We start from the raw sequence: 23,799 nt of genomic DNA, 5'->3' as shown, positions 1-23,799 counted from the left end.
TATGAAAGAGAAGACACTTGGGAACTCACAGCACCACTTTGTTGTGTCCTAATTTAATAAACTGCGTCTCAACCAGTGAGGCAGTGACATATTTTAAGTCTACCTCCAATCCAGCGGTGGATTGTTTATTTTTTCACAACAGTCACTAAATCACTCATTTCAAGTCTCTGATGTACATGCTCTATGGGTGCTATAGGGCCAGTGGGGAGCTCTGGGTGACATGAAATCAAGACTCTCTTTAGTGAGTGGCTCATACAATCTCGATTCAGTTAAAAAGAGTCATGTGCTGATGGAGGAACATTTCTCTGTACATCTAAATAAATCTTACATATGATGTGGAATGTGATATGGAATGGAGGTGATGTGGAAACACTGTGAAAGTGGACTTCTCAGTGAAGTAGGAGACATTTTGTGTCCAGTTAAAGAAAACACAAATTCTGGATTCTTCAGTGAGAACGAAGGAGTAGATGTTATTTTATTATGTTAATTTATTAAGTTATTTAGTATTTAGTTCGTTTTTTGTGGAGAAACCACATAAAACACAAATAAATAATAATAAATAAATAAAAAATAAATAATAAAGCAGACGTCTTAAAACATTTCTGGGGGATCTTCAAAGGTGGACTTATCCGATGCTCACTTGCACATCCTAGAATAGTTTAATTGGATGTCTCAGAATCATGTTAGTTTGAAAAGCTGGATAAAAATTTAGTTGTTATTTAGTTGTTAGAGCTTATCTATGGAGAGATTGCTAATGGGTTTAAGAGCCACTGGGATTCAACAAATGTCTCTGAAAGAGACTTAAAATGACCACAAAGAGATGCAAAAACAACCACAAGACACAAAATGACTGCATAGTTTGCTCAGAAAACTGCAGACTTGGGTGTCTTGTCTTTACTAAGGAGAGGTGGAGGACCTAATGTGTGTCTCCAGGTGTATAGCCTATATTGTCTCATAATCTGTCCATGAGTTTATCCTCTGCATCCCTGGACCCATGCAAAGGCAAGTGAGAAATAGGTTGCTTTCAAACGATTAAGACCTATAGCTCACACCTGCATTAAGAGTTAAACATAAAAAAAAAAAAACAGCCACATGCTTTCCCTGCGCCGTCTTGGGACTCCCTCCAGGAACACTGAGCTTCTTGAGGATCTCGGTGAGGGAGGTGGTGCGCCCAACTTGGACCTGCAACAGTCTGTTAAAGCTCTCGCTCCTCTTCTCCTAGCTCATTCTTTTCCCTCCATCACTTGACGGAGGACAGGCGGTGTGAGAGCATCCTCCTCCCCACTGGGTACCGGACGGCCCCTCCACACAGTGGCAGCAAGGCTACTGCAGCGCAGCGCACCGGAGCGGAGCTGGAGGAGAGCAGATAAGAGAAGCAGAGAGGAGAGGAGAAGAGCAGGAGGAGGAGAAGGAGGAAGGACGGACTGTCTCCCCTCCGACAGGCGGGATTATACTCTGCAGAATCCAGTCCTTTCAACATGTCTTTGGGGAGTAAAAGACTCGCTGGAATTACTGCGCTGCTCGCCTCGTTCCTGCTCGGCTGGTGTGGGACAGGTGGAGAAGGTAAGCGGCTCTGTGCGCTTTCTGGGATGGAGAGCGGGCTGTTAAAAGGGACCCCCAGGGTTTATTATTGTACTGCATGTCAAATGTAAGGGTATAGGCTAACAATATTTAGCTTGTTATCTGTCGACAGATATGGCCATTGGTGAGACTTTTAATTGTCTAAGTAGGCTAATGATAAATCATTTAATTAAGAAAGAAACAACTTTCTTCTTCATTAAATTGATCAAACATGATACTTTCATAAAGCTAGAATAAACCACAAAGTGAAATATGTTTAAATATATTTAATGATTAATCAAGAGAATCTAAAGCCAAATAGGGCTGCAGTTAGAGATTATTTGCATTATTGATTCTTCTGCCAATTAAGCTATTTTGTGAATCGATAGGCTGGTCTAAAAAATGGGGGAAATGTGAAAAAAAATTGTCCAAGATGACGCCTTCAAATGCCCTGTTTTGTCGGGGGAGCAGTCCAAAACTCAAAGGATAGTCTGTTCCCAATCATATAAAGCAGAGAAAAGCAGCAAGCTGTAGAAATTTTGCTTGAAGTACTTAAACGATAATCAAAACAGTTCAACTACTGATTGATTGACTAATTGTTTCCAGCCTATTAGGCCTATTCATAAAATAATGGAATCTGCCTTAACTTTTGCTATCATTCATTTTGTAACAGCTCTCACTTTTATCTCTCTAAAAAAAAAGTTAAGGCAACAGCTGCGAGTCAACCTGTTTCTCCAGTTTGAGAAAAAGTAGCTACTGTAGCTCATCAAGTTTCTTCTGTGAATTTTAGTGAATTAAACAGTTGGCTGGGTCTGATCCGACCACCGCGGGGGCTTGTTGTTGAAAGGGAGCGCACATCCTCTGGGGATTTACGGCTGTCAAGTTTTAAGAGACAGCGAATCCCACAAGTTCTGTTCTTATTTTAGCTTTTCCAGCATTTGATGTTTTCTCATGAGAGAAAGAGACAGTGGGAGAGACTGTGGTCTGTCCGTGGAGATGTGAGAGAGCTGCACATCAGGAGGATGCAGCTGCTGGCGCTTCAGCTCCTGTTGTAAAAGGTTTCAGAAAAAAAAAAATCCTAAAAAGTAGGTTCTTGGTTAAAGGGATGGTTTCAGCAAAGGAAGTCACTGAAAAAGTTGCTCAGATAATAGCTGTATGAGAGAAGTGATTTTGAGGAAGGAAAGAATTTACCCTGCAGTGTAAAGATAGATAGATAGATAGATAGATAGATAGATAGATAGATAGATAGATAGATAAATAGATTATTCCCCACTTAAGTGCATATGAGCTGTTGTTTTCCTCACAGGATGTTTAATGAATAGTTCCAGTAGCTACACTTTTGAAGTAGTGGCTCAGTAAAATCTGAATACCCTTCCTCCCCACAATAATTATACTGTACTCCCTTGGACTGGTGCTGTAAATAAGCGCAGCCTTTTTTTGTGTCATCCCAGTAGGCAGATCAACATAGAAATCACTAAAAAGCCTGATGGATCAGAATGTTTTCACACACACATTGTTAATCAACTGTTTGAATGGAACGATGGAGAGATGATGGTAGTGGGTGTGGAGGATAGAGATGGGAGATGGAAGCATTAATTGGCATTGCGGTTTCTCAACCATATTGATTGTTTGGGAAGACAAAGGCTGTAAAATAAAAAGGGGTATTAATACTATGGAATGAAAAGAACCCACATCCAGATGAAACAGACACATTTTCTCTGAAGGCTCAGACACAACAGTTTCCTCTGTGCATGAAGCTCAAGACTGAGAGACAAATCACAAAACCTGAATTTTTACTGTATCACTCTACTGTGCTTCATATATTTTGCTCTACAGCATACTGTACATCAGTCAGAGCCTTAATGACCTTTCTTCTGTCCAGATCATGCCCCCTAACCAATAAAAAGGTTTCAGCTCAGTAAAGAACATCATCATCATCATTCATCTTGTTTTGTACATGGAGGACAGGAGGTTTCTGTCAATATCACATTCATTATACTCTCTCTCTCTGACACACACTCACATATATTTGTACTATCCAGCATTCATGCCTACTTCATGCAGTGATTGTGTCGGTATGTGGAGGTGAGAGAGTAAGCAGGGTTTGAAATTTTCTCTTTTTAGATGCTGTTTAACCATCTGACAAGCACCATCACAATTACATGCTTAATCCCAGCCAGGGTTTTAGCACAAAATTCTAGACCCTGTACATAGAAATTCTCTATGGGTCCTTCCCTGCATCCATTCATTCTCTATTGTGTCGTCTTTGTCCCCCTGAGTCCTTACCCCAACTTCACCTGAACCTAACTCTACCCCCAACACTAAAACCTAGAAGTACAAAACCACACACAGTTGTTCCGGTTTAAGCTGAGTTTATCTCAATGCAGTATGCGTTTTACAGAGAGTATCAAAAGCAAAGATGAATGGACAGTTTCATGTGAGAAAATACAGATCTTCATACCTAAATGTTGAAATATGTTGTTTGTCAGTGCCTTTCAAAATACTCCCAAAAATGTTTAATTGGAATGGGTTTTTTTGTGATCTGTAACCTCTGTGATTAAGATTTGAAAACATGGTTAGAGAAAAATTCCCTTTATGGTTAAAAGGACTGTTGGTTGGAGATAGCCCAGCCCAGTGTTGGAGCCATGCTTCATATGCCCAGCCATTCAGTTTGACCTCTTTTATGGTGGTTTTGTAGCAGTTTTTTGTAAGTACCTTCTTCCTCCCTTCATGTTTAACTTTATCTTCAACTTTAAAGTCCCCAAGGGGAAATTTGCCTCACATGTCCACGTAATCTCCTACTTTGTATTATTTCATTTTGCAAAAGAAACACATTTCTTTTGCATTTTTTCTAACACATTTTTGTCTTCATTTAGATCATAACACCAGTGGAAGCAGGAGAGTAACTTTAAGACTACTTAGATAGGTGAGACTGTGGATTTGGTAGATGTGTTTGATTATTTATTAGGTTATTACGTTAAATCTCCCAAGATTAAATTAGACAATATTTCTCATCAGCTAAAAAGCTGTCTCGCGAGACTATCACAATTGACATTTTTAACTGTCAAGCCAAACATTAATTAATTACTTAAAACTGATAAGATCACAGAGCTTATCAACTCTTCCCAGTTGATGCAAATCGGAATACGCCCTGATAATCAACTGAACCTGTGGGTCCAGACAGCTGTGACGAGTGGTAACTAACTGGTAGAGTTTTGCAACATAAACATCTAAAAACTGAGGCGCAACCTTGCTCTGTTTGGAACTGTGAGAACTTTATGATCCGCTGAAGTTCACATGTGTGGATTTGTGGTGAGATTTCTGCCTGATCAAGTGTTTCAGTTACTTTTGGTTTCACTTTTAGTCCCAAACTGCGTCAGTCTGAAGGGGATAACGTTACTACCAGTTGATCAATAACGTAATGCACCGCAGAGTAAAGCGCACATAGACTTCTCATTAAATAATCACGTTAGTCTGGTAATATTATGGCTTTTTTCTGGACATGTCAGAGAACACAGATGTGCAGAAAGTTTTGAACATGAGCAGAAAAGCTGCTGAAACACAGGAGCTAATAAGCTCCAGGAGTTTCTAACTGAATTAAAATTAAATAATATATTATTGAGGTGCCACAATCACATTTAAAGAGGTTACTTCCCCAAAATCACGACTCAGCAGAAATAAATTAAGGTGATGTTATTTTCTCTGTCTGCCGGAAAGTCATCTCCTCCAGTCCTCAGCCAGACAGAGAGTTGGTAAAAAAAATATGCTGGGAATTTATTTAAATTTAGGCCCAGCTCCCTGCTTCACGTGTGAACAGCCCTGTCTCGTCAGAATTTATTACTTTTCAATGAGCTGGTGGTTTGCTCTGAGAGAACATAAACCTCTGAATAAAATCAATTTTGTGAATGTGTGAGACATTTTCTCTGTAAAACCCTGCTGTCCTTAATGCTTCATGAGACGGTGGAGTCTCAGAGAACTGCCATGAGGAAAGAGCAAAGTTGTGGAGGATAAATAGCCGTTACATTTCTTCTTTAGTGTGATTTATGAAAATGTGTTTAGTAAAAGTGGAGTCATGAAGAGGTTCTGATTAAGTCAAGGTTACATAAAGGTGGCAGTGGCTCGTAGTGTGAGCCAGGAGCTGCCAGTCATGAATCTAGATTTATTAATCCAGGGACAAGTAGTTAAGCGATAAAAGTGACAGAGAACTGCAGTCCATCCATCTGCCTTTGTGACCTGTGGGATTTTGTGTTTGCCCAAGGCCAGTTCCCCAGTGTATGTCTGCCTCCTTAAAAACAGACCCATGCATCAAATGGCCCTGTCATTATATCAGATGACTTGTTATCGGTCCAAGAATCAGCCACATTCTGCTGAGGTCACTGTTCACTGTCACTCTAAAGCAGGAGGAAAGTAGAAACTGTGCGCATCAGCTATTATCAAAAACACACTGTATTAATGATGAGTGGCATGTTTATATACTGTAAAGTCATCCCCTCTTTATGACAGTCTGTCTGTTCATTATGTAACACAAAGATTCAGTGGAAGTAGAAATTGGTCAAACTTGATCTGCTGATGAAGATCTTGTGATATGATGAAAAGTTCCAGAACAGCTACTGAAGTGGAACTTGCTGTGAGAACTGCTAAAGGTCCAAGACTTAGAATGAACTTTCAATCTCATAACACAAAAAGTATACATTTCCTACCAAATAACACAATTTCCCGCTTTTATTCTGAAGGCCACATTGGAAGTCTTAACCTTCAGAAAAACTCATCTTGACGAAGAAGTTTTAATTATAATATTATATATTAACATCACTGCTTTGAACTATATTGAGCCAGGGAAGACCTAGAGGCTTCGTGCATAGCAATGATCAACGCACTATAGTATAGAACAAAATGTGTCAGCATTTAGTAATTTGTCAAATCAAAAAATTTGTGTAACTTCTGCCTCCAGCATCTAGAAACGACACTATGAGAGACTTGAGACAGAACCAAAATAGTTAAATTGCAGGCCATAAAACCAAAAGAATGAGCTAAAAGATGCTTAAATGCTCTGTAGAGCTGAGGGGAACTGCACAATTGGATGATAACTCTCTGGGGGATCATCAATTTGAGCAACTTCTTTGACATTATTAATATAAAAATATTGATTATAGTAGCTTTAAACTACTCAATAATTTAGATAAAACAGATAGATAATTTAAAGATACTCTTTTTCTATTAGTGTGATGGGGAGATGAAGAGAAAAAGAGGAACAACAGCAGGAGCTAGTAGAAGAAAAATGAGTGTACAAGAAAAGAGAAGAAGTGGAGAAGTTTGGTTCACTGCACTGCATGGACATTCATTGTAGTTGCCCTCCATCTTTAAGCCATGCAATGACACTCCCAACTCCTTCTCTCATTTCACCCATCAGTGGGTTTTCTTTTTTTTTTCTTGTGTGTGTGTGAGAGTGTGATGTCAGATTCATTGGCCTGACTCCCCTCATCTCACCTTCACACAGCTGCAGCTCTGCGCTGCACAGCAACTCAAGTTTCAGTAATAAAGTCCTGTTCTTCTGTAAAACACTCTTGCTTTTCCGCAAGTGGGGTGACATTACTGTAACGTGTTTTTCCATTTGTTTTTCATCTTTTCAGTGTTGCATGTTAAATAGCCTGTCAGGATAGAAATAGTGTGACTTATATATTACAATAACAAGGTTGGTGTCCACATATTGATCTGATTTCGCTCAGCTTTAAATGTTAGAGTAAACCAATAATAAACCAATAAGTAGAATGCAGAACATTTTCCAATATTCACATATTAATGTTGTGCGCATGTAATGTTCGTCAAACGTTTTACTCATGCTGAAACCCGCAGTCCAATTTTTTTTGCTCCTTGTTTGTTTTTTGTGATTTTTTCTTTCTTACAGAATATCTATTGAGACGCTTTATTGGAAAGAAGGTTAATGGCAGTTATGCCTGTATGTATAGTAATGTATTACTGAAGGCCAACCTGCTTTTCCAATATACACTATCACGTCTCACCATCCTCCCTCATTGTTACTGCCTTCTAAACCAATTAAAAAGCAAATTAACATTAGATTACTTATAAATACAGCTAATAGTTACCTAACCTTCTGCTTTGACCTTCTCCCTTTCCAATTTAATGACAGCCTTTATGTTTGTTGGCTTGAGGAGTGGAAGAGGGCCATGTAAGTGCCTCTTGAAATAAATCGTAATTATAACCATCAGGACTCTTATTCATCGATGGATTTTATTCTGACCTTATTGACACTGGACTTATGCTCAGCCCAAACCAGACACCATCAAGTTAAAACGTCTGAATCTTATTTCTATAGCTGCAGTCATCATCCCATTTTCTCTGGAAAACATTTTAGTCTGGGCAACTATGGACGCAATCAGACAGTTTAAGTCTAGTTATGTTATTATAACCAACCAATGGTTGGTGCTTTGATAGATAATACATAAATAAATAAATAATCCTTTGATAGCAGTGCTGAAATAGATCTCAGTCATGACAGCAACAGGTACTCACATAATCACTTCCTCTTTAGTGGTTTTACCTGCAAAATAAAAGCACAAGAATGTTTTTTGAAGCAATGCTTTATTTCGAGTGGAATTGAGAGCTTTTACTTTGAAAAATTCTGAATGACATTAAAAAGAGTCTGTAGCCTGCTTGACACACCTCTAAAAAAGCCGTCAGAAAATGTGACCACTCTAAATTTCCTCTTCCTGGAGATACTGGGGAAATGAAAATAAGCGTCCGTAGGTTGATGGATGCGGATCAAACACTGGAACACAGGCACTGCAGCTGTTTTACTGAGAGCATGTGAAACAGTCGCTTCATAATCAATTTGTTGAAGAGGGAAAAACAAATTCTCCCGACGTGGGATCAAAAATGCATCCTTTGGTGAGAGTCTTGGACTAACCAAACACTGTAAAATGCAGTTTAAATATTATGTCTTATGTTCTCACCCACCATCTAATGGATAAAAAAAAATTTGCTCTGATGCAAAACATATTTGCCTACCCCTGCTGTATATTATTACTTCTTCTTCTTCTTTCATTCAACGTAGTGATGAGCGTTTACACTGCCAGAATTCCACAAGAAGAAGAACGTAGTGAGGAAATGCTCTCTGTAGAGCAGTTTGTCTGTTTTCAGCTACTGTAGAAACATGGCAGCGCAACATTGCGACATCCATGTAAGAGGACCTGTGGAGTATATAGATAGAAATGGCTCATTCTAAGGTAATAAAAACATAACGGTTCATTATGTACACCACTGAAAGCATAGTTATGGATCTTACATTGCATTTCTGTAACTAGATCCTCAGAAATATTACACACTGGACCTTTAAGATTTGAGAGTTGGTGAAGAGACCTTGGGGAGCTTTGTTTTTCAGTTGCAGCATCTCAATAAAGGCAAATCCATCCTTGCTCACAAATCAGAAGTGCAAGTTTGCAATTATTCATTCATGTATACATCCTTTGTTGTAACCACAATGAATATTACATTTTTAAAATGTAGCAGGAGATCAGGAAAAAGTTATTTTGTATTTGAAGATAATCACTCAAAATATTCATGCAGCATCTTAATTACAGTCTACAACAACTATTTGCTCAATAATTTAGGAGACTGTCCTCCCAAGCAACATGACAGCACCAGTTGTTTCAGGAAGAGCTACAAAACAACATGTGTTTACGTTTAAGTGACAAACCCCTCTAGCAGTTGTAGGGATTCTGACTTTTGTCACTTCATAGTAAAGGTGAAGTACTGTGACTTTGTTGTAAAGCCACAAACTATGCAGAGGGAGGTTGTCGGGGTAGATGCATGGGTCAACAAAAAATCAAAATAACAAACAATAGTCAAAATTGGTTTCTTTGAGTGCAGTTGTTCCCCAACCTAACCAAGAAGTTGTTATTTTTACCGCGATGACAAAGGTTCCACAAACTGCTAAAGTAGTTTAGCAGTTGTTTAACCCAAACCATGTTCTTTCCCTAACCCTAACCAAGTCAGTTCATGTGCCTAAACCACAGTGTCCAAAATATATTTATACTTTATCACTTTAACCCGGTACTTCAACGGTGATTTGTATCAGTTTTGGAAAACACAGAGAAAGGATGTCATTCTATTTGTCATTCTACAGCATTGTTGTTTTGTTTGTTTAATTTTGAGAATTTGTTGAAATTTCCCCACACTGTCCCACAAAATGTATGTAGCTCAAGGTTTCAGTCATGCACAAATGTTTTTTGTCTTTCAGAAAAGAAGGCAGTGCTTTGCTTGATTATTCAAAAAAATCTTTCGGTTCTACTACACCCACAGGGGAAACCAACTCTAGGTGCTAGAGGCAAAAAGAAAGAAAGAAGAGCATAATTGATGATGATTTGTAGAATTTTTTTTAACAAAGTGACTTAATGTCCTTTCAATGAGAATGTCTGCAAAGAAAAGTGTGCCATTCAATTTACTATCCCTATTTTGAAATGCAAATATTTCCATTAATGAATGCTCATCAGAGACTCTGCAAATCTCGCCCTGGGTCCATTAGTAGAAGTGATGTAACCTGCAGCAATCCTCCCAAATCTGCATAAGACTGACATATTTCATTGTGAGTGATTTTGAATCCTCTTTCTCATTACTATTGTTTTTGCGTTCATGTATTTGTTGCTTGTCTCAGCACTCAGCATGTGTGCTAATGTGATGAGGGTTAAACCTCAGACTCCAGATAAATGTTTTAATTGCTGCCTTGTTGCTGTGCAATTTTCTTTTGATCATTTAATTCTGCTGATTAGGTTTGCCCCCAATGGAGCCATATATTAATGTAGTTAGCACGGAGGAAATTACAGCATTGTTTTCATACCATTTCCCAGAGAAAAAGTAGGTATTTATGTTGCAGAAAACAGTTTATCTAAGTGTACTATAAATGTAATGTCATTTTCTAACTCAGGAGGTCTTAGATGGTGAGAGTCAGCAGAATTACTGCCTGGTGTGTCACCAACAGACAGATGAAGGGCTGGAAATGAGAAACAGGTATTTCTCTCATTGTTAGCAGTCAGCCCGGCAGCAGAGCGTCTCAGTTAAGCTGTCAGACTGTCAGGCTCCAGTCTGCAGCCAAAGCAGGCACAGGATTCACATCAATCTCAGCCAAACTTTTACCAGGAAATTAATAGTTTGACTTGCACAGCCACAAAATAGTGATGATTATGGATGATTCAACAAAATACTTTTAGGTAACACCTAACAGAAAGTCACAAACTTTAGTTAATTTGCTTATGAATGGGCTGTCAGTCACAGCTGACTTGTAGTACAAAGTGAACATAATTTGGTCTGTTTTCACAGAGGAAACTATCAATTTTGAGTAACAGTTACTTAGAAGCAAGTCTAGAGTCTACAGCCACAGTCAACATTTTTGTTTTTAATTGAAATATCTTGAAAACAATTAAATGTTTTCCTGCTAAATTTGGTACGGAAGTTCATTGTCCCCAGAAGATGAATTGTGTTTACAATTCATCTTCTGGGGACAATGAATGAATGATCCCTTAATATAGTGCCATCATCAGGTCAACATCTCAATTTGTCCAATACTACAATGCCTGCAAAAGTAATTCCTGACAGTCTCAACTGCGCTTCATGTTTAGTGTTAATTACCAAATTTCACAACCCATTCTCACTCCCCGACTCGTCACGTATAGACTCATGGTCAAGACCCAACGCACTGGAGATCCCTATAGTGTCATAGTTCAACACATAGGGGCCCTGTAGCATCAGTTTTTGACGGTTGAGTCAGGTACATGACATTTAACAGAAAAAACTGGGTAAGGAGGTAAGTGGGGTGGATGGAGGGCCAGAACCTGGACATCGAACCAGGAGACCGAGGTTCATATCCCGTATGAAACAGAAAGTCAACATTAATTATTTTTATTGAATTTACGCGAGTCAGACCTACGTAAATAGCGTAAGTTACGCAAGGGACGTAAGTTAACTTACGTGTGAACTGACCTATGTAGTTATTTTAAGCCAAAGCATGATCTTTTCCTAACCCTAACCAAGTACTTCTGTTGCCTAAAGTAACGAAGTACTTTTTGTGCCTGAACCGATTTTAAAACTCTAGTGTTTTATTTTGAAAGTTAACTGGACATCGCATATTTATTGTTTATTGTTGCTAACTTTACCAGACGTTGCACATTTGTTGTTGCTAAACGTTGCTAACTTGACCTAGGAGTAGTGACGTGCGATACCACTTAACTCCTATACGATCCAATACCAAGTTATACCCAGGCTGGTATTGCCGATACCGATACCAATACTTTTTACATATTTTATCTCTAGTTTAATGTGACCTCCCTCCTCCTGTTTCTGTATTTATGAGAAAAATAAGCAGTAGGCTGTAGCCTTACCAATTCAAAATAATAGCTGCATAATGATAAGACATCATTTACTGTCATGTTCTTTAATTATAATAAAAATATCCTGCTCAGAACTGCCGTTTCATAACATCATCCTATTATTTTGACTTAATCTCAGATGTTTAGCGAAGTTTGCAGTGTTGCTAAAGTATTTCACTGTCTTTGCACACACATCACACAGAACAACATTATAAACTTCACAGCTAAAATACAGCCAGACATGACTGTTTTTACAGTCAGCGATAGTCAGTATTCAATCGCAGGAAATGTGAAGGGCTGCAGCGGCTCACTTCAAAGAAGCTCCGTCACAGAGCCGTAGCGCAAGCATGACTTTGACAGGCGGAAGGAAAAGTAGTTCCTATCAACCGAGTAGCCTATACTTAGACCATCCTGGTGACAGTAAGATACTTATGATAAAACACACACTCACTCCAAATTATGGAGTTTAGATATCAATCCTATTATATGAGTATCGATCCTAGAGCAGGAAATGTTGGTATAAAAAATATCAATACTTTAGGATCAATCCGCACATCACTACTGCAGAGCCATAAACGTCTAAAAATGACGCTAAAGGGGTACCCAGGGCATTAAAAATGTCGCCAAAGGGGCTTGACCAAGTGTCAATATGTGACGAGTTGGGAGTGAGAATGTGTTGAATTTCAGCACACTAGCATGGTAAACTAAGATGGTGAACGTGGTACAACTGCGCTTCATATTTAAAGCCCCCCTCCAGCCAGTTTTAACTGCCGTTTTTGGTGAACGTTCTTTCTCAAACAGAGAATGGGGGTGTTGTTAATAGTTGGACGTAATCAATTACCACCGACTGGCTGGCTGACTGGCTGGAGTGTTCACTAACAATATGCTGTGTTAACATCACTATACTGTAAAGTTTAGTACACTTTACTGTCTGGCAGGAGTAGCCATTACTTACCCATGATAGAAACTAATGTGCGCATATCAGCTGTTATCAATCATACAGTCGATGGTCCTGTCACGTACTGCACACGCTAACTCCGCTACATTTTATGGTGCACTTACTTTACAGCAGGGGGGAGGTCTATTACTCTGTTGAACTGTATGTAAGACTGATACCATAGCCTCCGGCGATGCATTGGTAAAACGGCCCTCAGTAAAATGCATCTTGCAGACTGTATATAGTGGCAGGTGAAAGTGCAACGTGTTTTCTGTCATCTGTCCTCCAACATGACACATGACATAATGAACATACCTACTGTAAGTTCTAAGTAAATTACATGATAAATTGGTTAGCTAGCTCACAGCGATTTTTATCGGTTTGATGCTCTGACTTAACGAGGCGTGACAGCATGACAGTTTTTTAACGAGGCATGACAGTGCGCCTGCACAAGTTTGGAGAATGTCGTATGACTTATGGAATTACTATAGTCATACGTCACAACCCTGTTTTAACAACCAAGCAACTTTTGCAACTTTGAGCACCAAATTAAGCTATTTGTCAAAAATATTTGGCAAACTATGTTGGTAAAGAACATTGTAAGGAAATATGAAATATCATAGAAATGTCAAAATACACTGGAGGGGGGCCCCGACTCGTCACATATAGACTCAACGAGAACCAACGTACTGGAGATCCCTATAGTGTCATAGTTCAACACATTGGGGGGAAGCCCTGTAGCATGAATTTTTGACAGTTAAGGCACAACAAAAGGGAGACACACCACGGTAAACGGTTAAAATATGTTTATTTAACAAAAATAAACCAAATTAATAGTTATTTCGAATTAACATACTTAAAGTATGAGGTATGTAGTTAGTCTATGGTTATAGTACTGTCTGTGCAGGATGATGGTTGCATGAATGGATGTGTGAAGGTGTTAATATGCAAAAACAAGATAAATACCACAAAGCAATAGTCCAACCAAAGAAAACCAAACTAAAGGGGAAACCAGGGAGCCGGCCCGCAGGGAGGTCTGACCTGGCCTCGACAGCAGCCTCCTGCAAAATGAGACAACAGGTTACAAATAGCCTACACTCAAAGACACTGGGCCCTGTTGCTTTCAGTTATCACAATCAGCTCTTGAGCCACAAGAGAGAGACAGAGAGAGAGAGACCACACCCAATCATGACCCCACAGGGCATCACATTGTTAGCAGTCAGCCCGGCAGCAGAGTGTCTCAGTTAAGCTGTCAGACTTCTCAGGCTCCAGTCTGCAGCCAAAGCAGGCACAGGATTCACATCAATCTCAGCCAAACTTTTACCAGGAAATTAATAGTTTGACTTACACAGCCACAAAATAGTGATGATTATGGATGATTCAACAAAATACTTTTAGGTGACCGCTTCCTGCTTTCTTACAGTGCAGATGCTTTGCGAAAGGGAGAGTTAGCAACAAACCTCCCCAACAACCAAGTGTGCAACAGCAGAACAGATTTTCACCGCTATTGCAGGACCCCGGATCTCCGTCTGATGACCTGGATAACCTCCCGTCCTCACACAGAAGGGTAAGGACTGAGAGTAAATCAGAAAGTAAAAGGCTGCAGGGAAAGCTAACGACTGGGCCTCAAACTCTGATTGTGGGTGACTCTGCTGTAAGCGATGTAAGAAGCATATGCAGTAAGAACACCAAAAGGATACGGTGTCTGACTTGGCAGAAAGAATCCTGCATATCGTGACTGAACATCCTACTGTGAAAAACATCATACTGCACATCGGGGCCAATGATGTTGCGAAGCAACTGTCCGAAGAGTTGAAAGAGGACTTTAATAATCTGTTGAACACTCTTTGAATGCTGAGGTGTCTATCAGTGGCCCTGTACCGCCAGTCCGAAGAGGAGCTGAGAGATTCAGCAGATTGATGGCAATGAACACGTGGCTCTCAACGGCATGTACTGTCCATTCAGTGCATTTCATCGAAAACTTTTACTTTCTGTGGGACCACAGACATCTTTTTAAGGCAGATGGACTTCGCCTTAACAAGTTAGGAGTAAAATTGTTCAGCTCCAACCTGTTTTACTTTCTGCGTCACTCATCTGTTCCCTCTGCCAAGGACAAGAGACAAGAGGAATCTAAACAAGAAGAAGACATAACACAACAGTGAAGATTCACCATCTTTACCCCCCGAATCCTCATCTAGGTCACCCTTATCTCCAGACACCCTTTCTCCCCTCTCCCCCCTGTTGGACTTCACTGATCACATGGAAGACCTGGTTAGAGCTGGGACCAAATTTACTCCCCGCACCTTCCCTCACTCCACTCCCATTTTCTCTACCCTAAATCCCCCTCACCGTCCACCTCCACCCCTGTTTTTAAGTCCTCCAGGTTTGACACATGTGTCACAAAAAAACAAAAACAACCACCTTCCCGGTCCACAATGGCGAAAAAGCCCAGTAAGCTCTGTCTGATATGTGCTGGGTCCAGGCTTCAAGGAAAATAGCACTCATGACTCTTCCCAGGACAAGCCGGGGCCCAGTGTTCTGGTAGTCTTCTCCATCCCTGTCTTGATAGGTAACAGAAAAAGCTTGGTGAATGTGTTAAGAAACAGGAAGCACTCTATTAATTCCTCATCAGCCGCAGCCTGTCGAAAAAAGTGGGCCTGATAATGTTTTTAACACACTAAATTTAGCTTTGTTAAACGTTAGGTTTTTGGCAGGAAAACATTTTTAATCAATGATTTTATAATCACTCACAATGTTAATTTCATGTTTTTAACTGAAACTTGGTTGGACCAAGATAACAGTGCAGCTGTCCTTATCAAGTCTACCCCTCCCAACTTCAGTTTTATGAGTGAAGCTAGAGTGCATAAGAGAGGAGGTGGAGTTGCCATTTTGTTTAATGACTCCCTCCAATACAAAAAGATGTCTTATGGGAATTTTGCTTCTTTTGAATATTTGGCTCTTCAGCTGAATTCCTCTTCTCGAGCTATTTTTCTAAATATCTACAGGCCCCCTAAATACTGTGCAAACTTTTTGATGACTTTGGTGAACTGCTGTCTATAATCTGTATTGACTTTGACTGTGTAGTTATTGTTGGTGATTTTAACATCCATGTTGACAACCCCCAGGACAGAGGGACTAAAGAACTGTGTGGGGCACACTTGCTTAGTCATCTCCAAGGGTCTGGACATTTCCAAGGTTGTCGTGACTGATGTTGCTCTCTCTGATCATTCCTGTGTTTTCTTTGGTTTTCTTTGAGAGTGCTTTCTGCGTGCACACAAATGTACAAACAGAGGTAATCACAAAAAGGCATATCACTGAAAACACTAGTGAAAAATTTATTGAGGCTTTCTCCTCGACACCCGCCCTCTCACGGGTCTCAGTCAATGAGCTTGTAGATAATTTCAGTTTTAAAATTACAAATGTTATTGATGCCATTGCGCCAGCCAAGGTAAAGGTGGTCTCTGGTAAGAGAAGATCTCCATGGCAAAATGCCACGCTGGTTAGAACTGAAAAAAGAGAGTGTCGAAAAGCTGAATACAGGTGGCGGAAAACGAATCTCCATTATGACGTCTATAAAGAGAGACTTCGCATTTGTAATTTAGAACTGAGAAATGCAAGGCGGTCCTTCTTCTCTGACATCATCACCAAAAGCACTAATAATGCATGTGCCCTGTTTGCTACTGTCGACAGGCTAACCAACCCTCCTGTGTCTGTAGCCTCTGAACTTCTATCCACCAGGGCCTGCTACGAATTTGCCACCTTCTTCACAGACTAAATTCAAACAATTAGACAAGCAATCAGTGCCTCCATGTCAGTAACAGGATATGTCTTGTCCCTGTGTCCACTTAAAAACAATTCATATAGCATGAGACAATTTGATTCTATTAACCATAAAAACCTGGAGGACATAATACAACATCTGAAATCCTCTTCATGTTGCCTTGATATTCTGCCAACAGGTTTTTTTAAAAATGTGTCTAAATGCATGGCCTCAGATTTACTACAAATTGTCAACATGTCTCTCCTCTCAGGTTTTTTCCCACAGGCCCTGAAAGGCAGTCTATCTAATCTAAACAGGTCACTAATGAGCAATTATAGGCCTATATCAAATCTCCCATTTTTAAGTTAAATCATTGAAAAGGCTGTTTTTCAACAGTTTAGTGCTTTCTTGACACTAAATAACTGTTTGGATGTCTTCCAGTCAGGTTTTCGACCACACCACAGCACTGAGACGGCTCTTGTTAAGGTCTTCAATGACATCCATTGAAACACTGACAGTGGCAGAATTTCAGTCTTAGTATTATTGGATCTCAGTGCTGCATTCGACACGATTGACCACAACATATTACTAGACAGACTTGAAAACTGGGTTGGACTTTCTGGCACAGTACTAAAATGGTTTGAATCCTACTTAAAGGACAGGGACTACTTTGTGTCTATAGGTAATCACACATCTGAGCTGACAAAAATGACATGTGGAGTTCCCCAAGGCTCCATTCTGAGGCCTCTTTTGTTTAACATTTACATGCTTCCACTGGCTCAGATTATGAAAAACAACAAAAGATGTTAACATAATTATGCACATGACACACAGATTTACATGACAATATCACCAGGGGACTGTGATCCCATACAAGCGCTGAGTAACTGTATTGAACAGGTCAATGGTTGGATGTGCCAGAATTTTCTTCAATTGAACAAATAAAACTGAAGTTATTGTTTTTGGAGCCAGGGAGGAACGATTGAAAGTCAGCGCTCGACTTCAATCTGTAATGTTAAGAACCACAAATCAAGCCAGAAATCTTGGTGTAGTCATGGACTGAATTTGAGGAGCCACATTAAGACAATTACAAAGTCAGCCTACTATCACCTGAAGAATATATCACAGATTAAAGGACTTATGTCTCAGCAAGACCTGGAAAAACTTATCCATGCATTTATCTTCAGTCGACTCGACTACTGTAACAGTGTCCTTACTGGCTCCAAATCCATCAGACAGCTGCAGCTGATTCAGAGCGCTGCTGGTCGAGTCCTCACCAAGACCAAAAAGGTGGATCACATCACTCCAGTTCTGAGGTCTTTACATTGGCTTCCTGTATGTCAAAGAATTGATTTCAAAATCCTGCTGTTAGGTTATAAAGCACTAAATGGTTTAGGGCCAAAATACATTTCTGATCTTCTGCTTCGTTACGAACCATCCAGACCTCTCAGGTCGTCTGGGGCAGGTTTGCTTTCTGTCCTCAGACGAGAGAAGCAGCGTTTAGTTATTATGCTCCGTATATCTGGAACAAACCCAGATAACAGGTCTGCTGAAACTGTCAGTTCTTTTAAATTAAGACTGAAGACTTTTCTTTTTACCATTGCTTTTAATTAAATATTTAAGATTTTTCTTTTTACCACTGCCTTTAACTAGAGATTGATAACTTACACTGCACTGTAACTGTTACTGTCCTGTTTTCTTTTTCTTTGTTTTTAGCTTTTTACCATTGCTTTTAATTAAATATTTACACGGTGAGAAATGAGTAGGTAATTGAGTGAAAAGATAATGAGAGTGAGATTGAACAGAGTGAAGGAAGTGGTCTTAAATCTTGCGCCTGAGTGATTTGCAGGAATCTCTGTCCACCGGTAAACACGCAGGTGGGATCAAAGTGGCCTGTGGACAGACATGTCCAGGTTTCTCTGTAGTGTCTGAGGGTTTTTGGAGTTTCAGTGGACCCAAAGATTGCTATGGACCCGAGTACAGACTAGCTAGGCAGAGTAGATTAAGTGTACTTCTCTGTTTATTCTCTTTTCAGAATAATTGTTATCTCAATTATTTGCTCAACCCCTCGGCCTGTTTTTATTTTCCATTTAACTCTTTTAACCCTGATTGTACACTGCACTGTAACGTTTATTATATTTGAATGTGTATTTTTTCAATTTCCCTATGTTGTTTTTAAACTTTTTTATATTTCCCTGTTGCTTTTATGTTTTATGTAAAGCACTTTGAATTACCTTATTGTTGAAATGTGCTATACAAATAAACTTGCCTTGCCTTGACACCTAAGAGAAAGTCACAAACTTTAGTTAATTTGCTTATGACTCAGTCACAGCTGACTTGTAGTACAAAGTGAACATAACTTGGTCTGTTTTCACAGAGGAAACTATCAATTTTGAGTAACAGTTACTTAGAAGTAAGTCTAGAGTCTACAGCCACAGTCAACATTTTTGTTTTTAATTGAAATATCTTGAAAACAATTAAATGTTTTCCTGCTAAATTTGGTACAGAAATTCATTGTCCCCAGAAGATGAATTGTAAACACTTTGATCCCTTAATATAGTGGCATCATCAGGTCAACATTTCAATTTGTCCTATACTACAATGCCTGCAAAAGTAATTCCTGACAGTCTCAACTGCACTTCATGTTTAGTGTTAATTACCAAAAAACGCACTGGAGATCCCTATAGTGTCATAGTTCAACACATAGGGGGGAATCCCTGTAGCATCAGTTTTTGACGGTTAAGTCAGGTACATGACATTTAACAGAAAAAACTGGGTAAGGAGGTAAGTGTAATTATTTTTATTGAAATTACGCGAGTCAGACCTACGTAAATAGCGTAAGTTACGCAAGGGACGTAAGTTAACTTACATGTTAACTGACCTATGTAGTTATTTTAAGCCAAAGTATGATCTTTTCCTAACCCTAACCAAGTACTTTTGTTGCCTAAAGTAACAAAGTACTTTTTGTGCCTGAACCTAACTAAATTGCAACGTTTCACAACTTTAATAACGTGCCGTTTCAAAATGGGGATTTTAAAACTCTAGTGTTTTATTTTGAAAGTTAACTGGACATCGCATATTTATTGTTGCTAACTTTACCAGACGTTGCACATTTGTTGTTGCTAAACGTTGCTAACTTGACCTAGGAGTAGTGACGTGCGATACCACTTAACTCCTATACGATCCAATACCAAGTTATACCCAGGCTGGTATTGCCGATACCGATACCAATACTTTTTACATATTTTTATCTCTAGTTTAATGTGACCTCCCTCCTCCCGTTTCTGTATTTATGAGAGAAATAAGCAGTAGGCTGTAGCCTTACCAATTCAAAATAATAGCTGCATAATGATAAGACATCATTTACTGTCATGTTCTTTAATTATAATAAAAATATCCTGCTCAGAACTGCCGTTTCATAACATCATCCTATTATTTTGACTTAATCTCAGATGTTTAGCGGAGTTTGCAGTGTTGCCAAAGTATTTCACTGTCTTTGCACACACATCACACAGAGCGACATTATTAACTTCACAGCTAAAATACAGCCAGACATGACTGTTTTTACAGTCAGCCATAGTCAGTATTCAATCGCAGGAAATGTGAAGGGCTGCAGCGGCTCACTTCAAAGAAGCTCCGTCACAGAGCCGTATCGCAAGCATGACTTTGACAGGCGGAAGGAAAAGTAGTTCCTATCAACCGAGTAGCCTATACTTAGACCATCCTGGTGACAGTAAGATACTTATGATAAAACACACACTCACTCCAAATTATGGAGTTTAGATATCAATCCTATTATATGAGTATCGATCCTAGAGCAGGAAATGTTGGTATCAGAAATATCGATACTTTAGGATCGATCCGCACATCACTACTGCAGAGCCATAAACGTCTAAAAATGACGCTAAAGGGGTACCCAGGGTGTTAAAAAATGACGCCAAAGGGGCTTGACCAAGTGTCAATATGTGACGAGTTGGGAGTGAGAATGTGTTGAATTTCAGCACACTAGCATGGTAAACTAAGATGGTGAACATGGTAGGGTTAAATACCGCTAAAGACTGTTTATAAGGAACCACTAGACCGCACGTGACTCTCCCTTGTGTAACATAAGGTGTGTTTGACTTCATGCAGTGCTTTGCAGCACTGACTTAACGTTATGCATACTGGACTCAACATAAGGAATGCTGGTTAGAAATTTTGTCTGACTTTAGCCTCTGCAGTCGGAGGGGTGAGGTACTGGGTTGTACGCTTTCTTCCAAAATTATTTAGTAACTTCCCAGTAATGTAGTTCACAAACTAGTTAGCAATTTACTGTGAAGACTCCCGCTGACTCTGCACCACGGTCTGCTCTGTTGTGATGTGTGTGGGACATGTGGGACTCGACAGAATGTATACTTGTTTGAGTGTATGTGGATTGCCATGTTTTGAGCCCTTTTAGTTTGAGTGTGTCTGTCACTATCTCAAACACCTCAACAGCACAGGACAAACAGTAACAGTCTAAAAATAAACCTTATTGTTTATTCCATCCATTTTCATGGAAGCAACAGAAACAGAAGTTTGATTCCAAGCCCTTAAGGCTATGTTTGCTCGTTCAGGTAATAGACATTTGAGTTCGAATTTTATTGTTAGAAATTATTTATTTTAGTGTTCCCACCAAGTTGGAAGTTTGTGCTCTTGTGCACCTTTTAGTTTCCAGTGCTGTTTCTACAGTCAGAGTCACACGGTGCATAAAGCAGATAAACCTTCGTCTGCTGGCAACTCTTTGGTAAAGGGTGAGAAATTTGTAAAGACACAAACAAACAGACAAAAAACAAGCAACTTGGCTGTTAGATCCTGCTAGAGGGAGAGAAAAAACTGATCAACAAGTTGACTCTGAATGCTCTGAGCTCTTTTATCTATAGGTTGTTGAAGTGATGGATGGTACTCATCAGTATTCAGCATCTCTGGATCTGTTGGCATCTCTCTGGGCACTTAGTTATTTCACTAAAATGGTAAAGTGGATGACATACTGCAGATGGATGGAGATGGAGTTTTTTTCCCTCTCTTGTAACCCTGTTCCTCAAACGTAAAACACACCAGCATCCAGGGTGCGAACTACGGGGGAGCCAGGAGCCAGAGCTTAGCTCCCCTTAATAAGACATCAACTCCCCTAAAAGCATGATTTGTGATTTTGGGGGGTCTCTAAAAGATTGACAGCATGCTTTCTTGCCATTAATCTGTGTTTTTCTCTGTCATCATGGATCATGCGGAGCGTCAGATTTCAGCCAGCCAGAGGGAACGATCACCGACCGTCTGCAGCGGGCCAGTCGCTCTGCGATCTCCTGTCCCTGGTCTGCCCCACTCCCTCTCCAGTACGGGTTGTGTGGCTAGTACGACCGACATGCTGTGAACAGTTCCTGATCATTCCCTCTGGCTGGATGAATATTACGCATGACCCATGCACTACAGCAGCTGGGGGCTCTCCACAGCACCACGCAATTTTCTAAATTCTTCCCTCTCACAGAGAAAAGAAAGGTCAGGTCGCAAACACAGCCAATGCTGATGTGTGAAGCGCAATTGTAGCAAAATGGTTACTAATGATAATAATAATATTATTATTATATATTATTATTATTATTATTATTATTATTATTATTATTATATAAGACAAACATGCCTGATACTTTCACAGTCAGCCCCAGGCATACATGCTTGCAGCTATTAATGATTCAGCAGTAAGGATGGAGTTGTTGTCTTTGACCAGATGTTGCTGTAACAACACTACACCTTAGTAGCTTTTAAAAATATAGCCTATATCTCAAAAACATAGAATAGGGTGAAGATAAGAATGACTAAGGAAAAGGGAGAAACAGCTCTGATGATAAAACTGCTCAGGTGTTCAGTTTGTAGCAGGTGATAATATTGAATTATGGCCCAACCCTAATTATATCACTACATTACATATGGAACTTGGTAAAATGTTGAGCCCTAATGTATGTCCAAAAACACCCATACACCCGCACGCAGGTATGTTAGACTTGCTTTACAAATGTAGCTATGTTTAAAGTAACTTGTAGGCTACAGGAGACAATGACATATTAGGTTTCTGCTGCTGTTGATCATAGTAGTCAGCCTTGCAAAGACATTCCCTTCTGCTGTCAGTCTATAGTCTACTAGTCAAGAATTTATTAAAGACACTGTGCATTCCTCTGTTTTAGTATGTCTTGTAGTTTCCTGTATCTCTGTGTGGAAAAAGTCCCAGTCAATGACTGCAGTTCAGCAGCCCTTTACCTTCATTTCCTCTAAGCTTTTTGTATTTGTGCCTTACCTACTTCTCACAGTCACCTTTTAAATGTCACAACTCCTCTGAGGAAAATCAGCCTCGCCTGTTCAAACACCGCTGCTTCATTTATCCAGCTTTTCTTGGCCAAGGCCATGCTCTCTCGACACATTATCCACTGAGGTTTCACAGTGCTCATCTTACTTCTCTATTTCGCTTCACTATTTCAGCTGTATTTTGCAATTGTTGCTCCGCTGTTATCTGTCAGCTTCAGGCCAGGTTGGATGTAGATGAAGAAAAAGCTGCACTGTGAAACGTGTTAGGATACAACAACAGCTTAGCATATTTTCTTTAGTCAGAACTGGAGTGAAAAAAAATTACTTTGATGGTCTTTGATAGATCCAAAAGTCACACACTGACTCAAAAGTCGCTATTTGTATAACATTTTGTGAGCCTGTCAGAAAACCTGTCAAGTTTGAAATTGTCTGAGTTATTTGGTATAATTGACCAAACTACCCTCCTTGGAGCATATATAGGCTAGCTATAGCCACAGTCTTTCATCATGATATGTATGTGGCTGTTATGTGCAAATTGTAGACCTTTTACAGGGATCTTGTTTTTGTTTAATGTTGTTTAATGTTTAAAAGTGAGCAGGAGACGGCATTTTTGACATACTCATGGAGCTAATGTTAGCTTGATTAGCTAGCTACAGTTGTCAATTCAGCCCCTCAAAAAAGACATTTTCCAGTTAGAAATGATAAATGGCTACCTTTGACTACCTCTTAAGGACCCATTGTTAAAAGATTACTAGGAATTTCAAGTGGTAAATCCTCCACTGTTGTCACTATAAGCAAGGCATAGCCAGGTGGGTTGGGCTTAGCAAATGATCAGTTGATGTGACAAG

General features: G+C 39.6%; 1 pseudogene; it reads left to right on the top strand.

Moving 5' to 3' along the window:
• Positions 1-1,294: 1,294 nt before the first annotated feature.
• The window catches only part of LOC119900356, a 123,571-nt pseudogene continuing 101,066 nt past the window's right edge, over positions 1,295-23,799 (top strand).

Source organism: Micropterus salmoides, unplaced genomic scaffold (assembly GCF_014851395.1).
Source record: "Micropterus salmoides isolate LMB-PRFRI ecotype aquatic unplaced genomic scaffold, ASM1485139v1 Ms_hic_scaffold_13, whole genome shotgun sequence".
In the NCBI taxonomy this organism is placed as follows: domain Eukaryota; kingdom Metazoa; phylum Chordata; class Actinopteri; order Centrarchiformes; family Centrarchidae; genus Micropterus; species Micropterus salmoides.
The sequence above is the reverse complement of the archived record's forward strand: the minus strand, read 5'-3'. Positions and strand labels throughout refer to the sequence as shown.